Below are 9,877 nucleotides of genomic sequence, written 5' to 3'. Positions count from 1 at the left end.
GGAAATTCCTCAGCTTGATAAAGAATACCATGAAAGATATCTGTAACTAACATCATATTGAATGATGCTTGCTCTCCAAGCTCAGCAACAAGGCAAGAATGTATCCTCCTATCAATTCTCCTTCATGTTGCTTTGGAGGTCTTGTCCCGTGCACAGAAATGAGGGAAAAAATAGACATCCAGGCTAAATAGAGAGAAGTAGGGCTATCTTTATTTGCAGATGGTAAAGTCATTAAGTCGTTTGATTAGCTACTTATGATGGAATATACGAAAAAAACTACTAGAAATTAAGAAATGGGTTTAGCAAGATTGTAATATACAAAAAATAAATTTTATTTCTGTAGACTAGCACTGAAAATAGGAAATTAAAATGAACAAAAGCAAAATCATTTATGACAGCTTCAGAAATATGAAAAACTTAAGGGATAAATCTGACAAAAGAAATGGAGGACATGTACACTGAAAGTCACTGATAGAAATGAAAGGAGAGCTGTAATCTCAGCAACTCAGGAGGTAGAGATCCAGAGGACTGCCAGCCCTTGCAGAAATGTTAGCAAGACCCCATCTCAATGAATAAGCTGGGTATGATGGTGTACACCTGTCACCCAGCCATAATGGAGGTTGTAGGTAGGAGGATCAAGGTCTGAGGTCAGCCCTACCTGAAAAATAACAATAGCAAAAAGGGCCCAGGGTTCAAGTGGTAGGGGACCTGTCTAGCAAACTCAAAAATCTGAGCTCAAGCACCAGTACCATCAAAAAAAAATTGAAGAAGACCTAAATTAAAGAAGAGGTTTGCTGTGTTCATGGGCCATTGTTAATATTCTCTTCAAATTGATCTATAGATTCAATGGGATTCTAGTAAGTATTTTTGTAGAAATTTGCAAGATGATTCTAAAATTCATATAGAAGTGCAGTAGACTTAGCATAGCTGAAGCCACTTTATAAAGGAACAAAGTTTGACTTACACTTCTTGACTTTAAGACTTAGAACCTGACATTAAAAAAGACAGCATGAGATTGGTATCATGATAGAAAAACAGAACAATGGAGCATAATAGAATTCAGAAATAGTCTTACTCATGTCTAGTCAATTGATTTTTGACAAGTGTGCAGGCATTTCAAAGGAGAAAGTGTAGTTTTTCAGCAAACTATATGAATAACTGGATATCCACATACAAAAAAATGGACTTGGATCCATACTTTTTACCAAAAAAAAATGAACTCAAGAGGATTGTAGACCTAAATTTAAATGTAAAACTATAAAACACAGGAGAAAATAAATGATCTTATGTCAGGCAAAGATTTCTTAGAAAAAAATTCCCATCAAAGCAAACGCATTAAAATTTGATAAATTTGGCTTCTTCAAAATTAACAACTTCTGTTCTTTGAAAGACACTGTTAAGAGGATAAGAATTCAGTCACAGTCCAGAAGAGGAATGTTTGCAGATTATATAATAGAAAAGATATGTATTTAGAATATATGTATTGTATAAATATATACATATGCATATAATTTTTTTTGATGGCTCAAATGCCAGCACATTTGAGGGTTTATTGATTGGGAAGGAGCCCTGCAGAGGGAGGTCTCCAGCAAGAGAACTGAAGCCCGAGAATATATTTTTAAAAACTTCTCAAAAAAAGGACTGAAGAGGTGGCTCAAGTGGTGGAGTACTTGCTTAGTTCTTAGTACAAGAACCTGAATTCAAACCCTACTACCACCAAACACCTTTTTGAAACTCAAAAATAAGAAAACCAACAACTCAACAAAAATGGGAAAAATTTGAACTAATACTTAACAAAAGAAGAGTTATAAATAACAAATACATAAAGAAGGTGCTCAACACTCAACATCATCATCATAGGGAAATGCAAATTAAAACACAGTGAAATATTGTGACACGACTCTTACCATTACACTAGAAAGAGATCAGTGGCACCACCTGTGTTCATTTCCCAGGATTGCTGTAACCAATGATCACAAATTGGATGGTGTAAAACGACAGAAATGAATTCACTCGCAGTTCTGCAGACCACAAGTAAGTCTGGAATCCAGATGGCAGTAGGGTTGATTTCTTCTGGAGACTGAGGAAGAATCTGTTCCAGGCCTGTCTTTAGCTTCTGGTGGTTGCTGGAGACCCACGGCATTTCTTGCTTTGTAGACACATAACACATAGAGTCTCTGCCTTTGCCAGAACATAGCATTCTCCCTGCATATCTCTTTGTCTTTGTATCTAAATTTCTCTTATAGGAACTACAGTTATTGGATCAGGGCCCATTCCACTCCATTATGGCCTTGTCTTAGCTTGATTAATCTGAAAAAATTGTTATTCCAAATAAAGTCATATTCATAGGTGCTGGGGGTTAGGATTTTCACATACATTTTTGGGAGACAACACTACTTTAAAAAGGGATTAAATTTACCATAATTTACACTTAGACAACTGAACATTGTGAGCCTGCTGATGTGTTGTGGTATGGAGTCATTGCACCAAGAACGTCTAACCCAAATCCAATTAAGCCTTTGAACGACTTTCCAGGTTATGACAATGGTGGGGGTGGAGGAGTAAGTTACACGACATCATGATGAGCTATCTGGCAAGTCCAGAATGGTGGCGGCTGGAGTGGGGCATTCCGCAAAACAACTAGTGCATACCCTTAAAGAGTGAATGTCATGGGTGAAGGAAAGTGGTGTGTGTTTTTGTGTGTGTGTTTGATCAGCACTGCAGTAGAAATAAAGTTACATATGTGACTCACAAATGTGGGCATGGCTCAAGTAGTAGAGCACCTGCCTAGCAAGTGCAAGGCCCTGAGTTTAAACCCCAGTACCGCCAAAAAACATTGTTCAAACCCCTGTACCACCATAAAAAATTGTTTTTATTAGTCACATTAAAAAAGTAAAAAGAAATAGGTACAGTTAATTGTAGTAATTATTACTATTTTTCTTATTAATTAATAACAATTATTTAACCTAATGTAATTGTTTTCCACTTCCATTACTATAAATTTAGTTAGTTCTTTTTTTTTTTTTTGTGACAGTACTGGGGCTTGAACTCAGGGCTTCTACCATTTGAGTCATGCCCCCAAGCCCTTTTTGCTTTAGTTATTTTTCAGATAGGGTATCATGATTTCTGCCCAGGGCTGGCCTCAGATAGGAATCTTCCTACTTCCCCCTCCAGAATAGCTGAGATTACAGGTGTGAGTCACTGCTTCTGGCTACAAGTTTAGCTCTTAAAACAATACTAGACCACCCATGTCCCAGCTTACCTAGCATTAGCTGGGTCAAGGTTAACAGACCTCACCAACATGCTGTAGAAACTGTATTGTTACACTTCACAAATATGCAGGTATAAAAGCTACTTAATAAAGGAGGACCTGAGGGTACTCGTGGATGAGTTCCCTGGATTTTTGGGAATCAAAAGACCCTCTGGCTGTGGTCAAAATAATGAAGGACCTGGATCAGTGCTGAGATGGCACGGTGAGTTCCAGAGATTTTTCCTTAATTGCAGGCCTCTCCATTATGTGCAATGACTATTTTGTAGTTCACATGAAGCAGAGGGAAAGAAATAAGCAGAATCTGTAATTACTCCTGCCCTGATTCCTTATCCCAAAGGGTCACCTAAGGCATCTACCCTGCAGCTTTGCCTTGTATCAGGATTTCATGAACAGCTCAAGGACCCTTAGGAAATATACAAATGACATCCAACTCCCATTTGAGAAGCAAAGAAAGAAAAGCTAATGAACACCAGATAAGCTTTTTGATTTCTATATTGTTTGCGTCCTCTCACTTTCAATAAATAATTCTTTTTTTTTAATCTGGAAAAATACTAATTTATTTCACAGTTCTGCAGGTCAAGGTTGGATTTGGGTCTCATCAGACTAAAGTTAAGGTGTCAGCCAGTTGTGTTCCATTGTGGAGGTTCCAGTGGAGAATCTATTTTAGTTGTTGGCTAAATTTAGCACCTTGCTATTACAGGACTGAGGTTCTGGCATTCTTTCTGGCTGTGAGCTAAGGCCATTCTTGCTTTCTAGAGGATTCTGTGTTTCTTGGCTTGTGGCTTTCTTTCTTTATCTTGGAAATCAGTGATAGCAAGTGGAGTCTCTGTCCCTTTTCCCTGATGCAGTTGGGAAAGGTGATTTACTTTTAAAGACTCCTGTGATTAGATTGAATCCACCTAGGTAATTCACAATCATCAACCCATCTCAAAATCCGTAACCTTAATCATATCTGTAAAGTCCCTTTTGCCATGTAAGGTAACACAGGTTCCATCAGTTAGGGCATCGACATCTTTGGAGGCCACTATTCTGCCTACCACATCAATATATCCAAACACGTGACAAACTGTATGTAATCCATATAAAATTTGCTAATGAGATCTTTAACATTCTTTTTTGGGGAGGGGAAGGTGCTAGGTCTGTGAAATCCCATGTGCATTTTACACTTACAGCACAAAGATGAGACATATTTGAAGGTTTCATTAGTCACTTGTGGCTGGTGGCTGTTGTATTGGATGGTGTAGTTCTAGATTAAAACAGGCTATGATGGTTAATCTTTTTTAATTTTGCCTGTACACAAAACGAAAGCTTTATTAAAGCAGCTTAGAGTCTCATTTTCAATTATACAAATATATGGAAATGAAAGAAATTCTACAAATTCTAAGTTTATTTTCTACGTCCTAGTTGTAAAGTTCAGAGCAGACTTTTAACATTAAATAGTGACACACATCAGGTTTCAGAGATTTATTATTCAGTGTAATAAATCCAACAAATGAACATGATATGCATTCAGAGGAAAAATATTTCCTGGTTCTGTGGAAAATTGTGCTGATGGCTTCTGAAAGACCTTCATTTTAAGCAGCTTTATAGTGAGGCATTTCACTTAGAAGTCTGGGCCTTCTTTCTTCAATTTGCTGTAGTACACGTTCACTGAGTAAAACTTGTATTGATCATTGGAGCCCACTTTGTTCCAGGGTTCTGGATTGTTCTTCCTGTCCCAACTGACATCTGGATTGAGCAATGTGAGACACATCACATACAGTGCAGCTCCAGTACCTCCTGCTCCAGTACACACAGAGAGGGGGATCAAACTTGGATGTTTCCTGGCCTGGCCGATGTTCTGGCAAAGCATGTTTGCAGCAGAGGCCTATGGTCCAAAAAGAGAGAAAACCGCCAGGCTCGAGACTGAGCAGCCTCTGCTATGGTGGGTAATCTTGATTGTCATCTTCGTTTGGGAGAAGCACCTGGGAGATTAGTAAAGCACACCTCTGGGTGTGTCTGGGAAGGCATCTGCAAAGACAATTAGGTCATGAAGGCTCTGACCTAATGAATAATTTAATCCATTGATGGATTAAAAACTTGAATAAACTACTGAGAGGTGGTGACAGTGGAAGATGAGGCCTAATTGGAGAAAGAAGATTACTGGGGGTGTCTCCGTGGGGGCTGGATCTTGCCCTGGCCCCCTCGCTGTTACTTCTCTTTGCTTCCTGCCCGATGGCCTCCTCCTCCACCACCATGGTGTTCTGTCTCCCCATGGGCCCAGCATCAACGGAGCCAAGGACTATGAAATCTCCAAAACCATGAACCAAAATAAATCCTTCCATTTTTAAGTTGTTTATGTCAGGTATTTTGTCATAGCCATGAGAAAAATAACCAATACACAGGTTAAAGACATAGAAACCAAATACAAACAATGATTAGATTCTGATTTTTAAAGGAGAAGTAGAGGTAATGCAACCACAGATAAGCGGTAAGTGAAACACAGCCCACGGAACAAGGGACACATTTTTCAACTCACATATATATCTGATAAAAGGCTTGTATCTAGAATATGTAAAGAACTTTTACAGTTCAATAACAACAAGATACTGAACTCAATTTAAAATGGATATTTTCCATGGAGTGAGAAGACAACCTACACTAGTAGAAAATGCTTGCAAATCATATATTTAATAAAGATTTAACATTCAACTATATGAAGGACACCTACAACCCAGCACAAAAGATAAATCCAGTTAAATGAAAAGCTAAATCCAATTCAAATGGGCAAAGGACTTCAATAGATAATTCTCTAGAGCGGATGAACAAATAGTCAACAAGCATATGAAGTTGTTTGACACCATTAATCATTAGGGAAAATCATATCAAAAATCACAACAAGGGCTGGCGGAGTAACTCAAGTGATAAAGTGCCTGCCTAGCAAGCATGAGGCCCTGAGTTCAAACCCCAGTACCACCAATAAAAAAATCACAATGAAATAACACTTCCCACCAGCTAGGATGGCTACAACACACACACAAAACAAACACATACAAAATGGAAAACAAGCCATGTTGGTGAGGATGTCCACATCCCCAAGGCTGTGAAGAAAAAGATAGTCACAAGTGTTGTGAGGACGTAAAGAAATTGGAACCTGGGGGTGGGGTTGTGGGGGGAGGTGGTCCAAATAATGTATACACATGTGAGTAAATATAAAAATGATAAAATAAAATAAAAAAAGACACTGAAACCTTTGTACATTACTGGTGTGTTCAATAGCACACTTTGGAGAACAGCTGGCAGTTCTTTAAATCGTTAAAAGCATTAAGCATTACCATGTGACTCTACAATTCCAACCCTGGGTATATACTAAAGGGACGTGAAAACATATGTCCATGCAAAGACTTGTATGTGAACATTCAGAGAAGTGCTGTTGATATTAGCAAGATGTGGAAACAACCCAAATATCTACAACTGATGAGTGGATAAACCAAGTGTGTATTTACATATGATGGAATTACATATTATTAAGGCATAAAAGGGGTGAAGAACTGATAACTGCTGCAACATGAATGAATCCTTGAAAACACTATATTAAGTGAAAAAACTAATGCATGATTCCATGTAGATGGAGTCTCCAGAGTGGATGAATCTAGAGATAGAATGAAGATTCTGTCTCTCCCTAGGGCTGGAGAGAGGGACAGAGAGGCAGAGGGATGCTGCTAAGGGCTACAGAATTCCTTTTTGCAGAAATGAAATGTTCTAAAATTGATTGGGGTGATGGTTTACACAAATCTATAAGTATACTAAAAGTCATTGACTTGTACACTTTAAGTAGGGCAATGTACAGTATGCAAATTATGTCTTTTTTTTTTTGTGGTACTGGGGCTTGAACTCAGGGCCTTCACGTTGAACCACTCCACCAGCCCCTTTTGTGATGGATATTTTTGAGATAGAGTCTTGGTGAACTATTTGCTCGGGCTGACTTCAAACCGTGATCCTCCCAACCTCTGCCTCTGAGTAGCTAGGATTATAGGCGTGAGGCACATGCACCTGGCATAAATTTTATCTTTATAAAGCTGCCAAATGTTAGCCAGGCATGGTAGTGATGCCTGTAATTCCAGTACTCAGGATGTGGAAGCAGGAGGGTCTGAAGTTCAAGACCAGCCTGGGCTTTGAGACCCTGTCTCAAAAAAAAAAAAAAAAGCCAAATGTTGTATATTCTAAGTGAAATGGGTGCCTCATAACTGTCGATGATGCCTGGAGTTGCAAAAGGGTAAAGGAGTGTCCTTTTTTTTTTTTTTTTTGTTATTGGCAGTACTGGAGTTTGAACCCAGGGCTTTGTGCTTGCTAGGCAGGTGTTGTACTGCTTCACGGCTCCAGCCGCTAAAGGAGAGTCTTGATGAGGATTTGTAAACGTGTGGTTTTGGGATGTGCAGAAACTTGTGTGACCTTGATTTATACTTTGAGTATCTGTGAGACAAGAAATTTCCAGAGCTCTTTACTCCAAGGAATGTGACCTTGGACTTGGATTTGGATTTGTTATTGCAGCCATTGGTGAGACCAGAGAGCCAGACCACTGATATCGGTCCAAGAGTCTGTAAAAAAGGTGTAGGTGGGCAATTGAAGGTCAGGGGCATCCAGTGCTACCATGACTACCTGAAGTAACTTGTGCCCACCTTTGCATGGTTATGGTATGAAAAGCAGCAGCTTTTCAGGGACCTCTATCACGTGTGCTGGTGGTGATGGTGCCTGTAAATCATATGAACTAACTCACTTGCTGTTTACTTGGTTGATTTCAAAGGATTTTCCAAGTAGCCAAGGGATGGTGTCTTCCAGCACCATGGCATATGGCAAGTGACTGAGGTCAGGGTAGGTCACATCCTTCTGTAAATGGGATTCACCAGAGGGCCTAGATCTGGCTCCATCCTGTAGGTACCATGTCCTTGTAGCAAGGAGACTTCAGTGACTGTGCTGAATTTTGCACTGCTGCTTCCAAGGCATCATGTGTAGCTGGGAAGCTCGAGGTCTATAAGCGCCTGTGTCTCCAAGAAAGCCCATACGGGGCCAGCGATGGTACCATGGGAAAACGTGGATGTAGTTAAGGTCTTGCCTGCAAAGATTGTGTGTGGTGGCGGGGCTATTGAATTTCTTTCTAGGTAGGCAGGTAAAGGTGAACTGCATCCCTTTAAAGAGGAAGGCAAACTGTGGCTAGGAGGCTGTTAGGACAGGTGCCACTAGCCAAGTGTATGACAGCAAAATACATTCCAGTTGCTGACTGAACGGTCACTAACATCTATGACAGTGGGTTTGGGGGACTTAATGGACACAGCGTTAGGATTGTGATAGTCATTTGTGAGACACCATTCATTCTTCCCAGGTTTAGAAACAGGCTATTAAATGAAGAAGCAGTGGGGCTAGTCAGCTCTTCTCAAATAAATCTGGTATAGCGATTCCAATCCTTGAAGGCCCTGTTTAATATTTATTGGGATACATTAACTATTTTAAATGGAGGGGAAGAGAAAGGTCTGTGGAGTCCCATTTTGTTAGGTGCCAGAGATGAAATTTAATTTTAATTTGTTACTCACTGTATCAGAGAGTCATGCCCAGTATGGGCTGTTTTAGGGCAATGGATGCTGTGGTGACAGAGAATTTAGGCGAGGCAATAGTTCTGATAGTTAGGTGAGGCATACCTGCTTCTCCTTTATTTTATGTTTAGTAACTCCCTAAGGGGTACCTTCATTTTGTTTCCTTCCTTCCCTCCCTCCCTCTCTCTCCTTTCTCTCTCTCTCTCTCTCCACTCTCTTTCTTTTTTGGTGGTGCTGAGGGTTAAACTCAGGTCCTTGTGCTTACTAAGCAGGTGCTCTACCACTTGAGCCACACTCCCAGAACCCCACCCCCTTTTTGAGACAGAGGCTCAGTATGGAGATCAGGCTGGCCTTAAACTCAAGATCCTACGGCTTCAGACTCTCTAGTCCTAGGATTACGGGCATATGCCACTATGCTGGCTTGGCTACTTTGTTTTGGTTTGGTGGGATCTTTGGTAGAACTGTAATTTGAAACCCAGTATTGATGAAGGTCAAGTGGTACATTTCAGCAGACATTAAAGTTAACTCAGAATCTAGCCTGTAGTGGTAAAAAGCCAACTGGTATCCTTTTATCTTATGTAGGTAGAAATTCTTTCAGCAAATTTTGGATTTCCACTTGGACCATCCCTAATTGTGCACCTCTGCTGTTTGCTTTCTCCTTCTGTGCATGCATCCTGGGGAGGGGTGATGTGTTGCTGACTATCCTCGGGAAGTGTCTCTCTATCCCTCACCTATTTATGAGTTTCACCCTGCAGAGAGAGTCCCAAGTCAGCAGGTCAGGGTTAGGGGCCTCCTCCATGGCAGTTGTGACTCGACTGCCTAAAGGAACAACCCAGCCTAAGCAGGAACAGAGTAGCCTTTTAGTGTGGTGTGGCTTTCAGTCGATCCCAGGGTTTTGGTTAATTTGTTTAACAGTTGTCCAATAGGATCATGCCAAGACTGATACGAGCCAGAGAAAAATTTCTGGGTGGATGTAGTAAGGAGTGGAGGATGGAAATGAGAAGCTCACGGAAGGGAAAAGAGGCAGTCTGTGATGTGG

At 40.3% G+C, this 9,877-nt stretch overlaps 1 pseudogene; it reads right to left on the bottom strand.

Annotated features, from left to right (window-relative positions):
* Positions 1–4,720: 4,720 nt before the first annotated feature.
* Positions 4,721–5,123, bottom strand: LOC109701345 (cytochrome c oxidase subunit NDUFA4 pseudogene; annotated as a pseudogene).
* Positions 5,124–9,877: the final 4,754 nt, after the last annotated feature.

This window comes from Castor canadensis, chromosome 5 (assembly GCF_047511655.1).
Source record: "Castor canadensis chromosome 5, mCasCan1.hap1v2, whole genome shotgun sequence".
NCBI classification, from domain to species: Eukaryota; Metazoa; Chordata; class Mammalia; order Rodentia; family Castoridae; genus Castor; species Castor canadensis.
The sequence above is the reverse complement of the archived record's forward strand: the minus strand, read 5'-3'. Positions and strand labels throughout refer to the sequence as shown.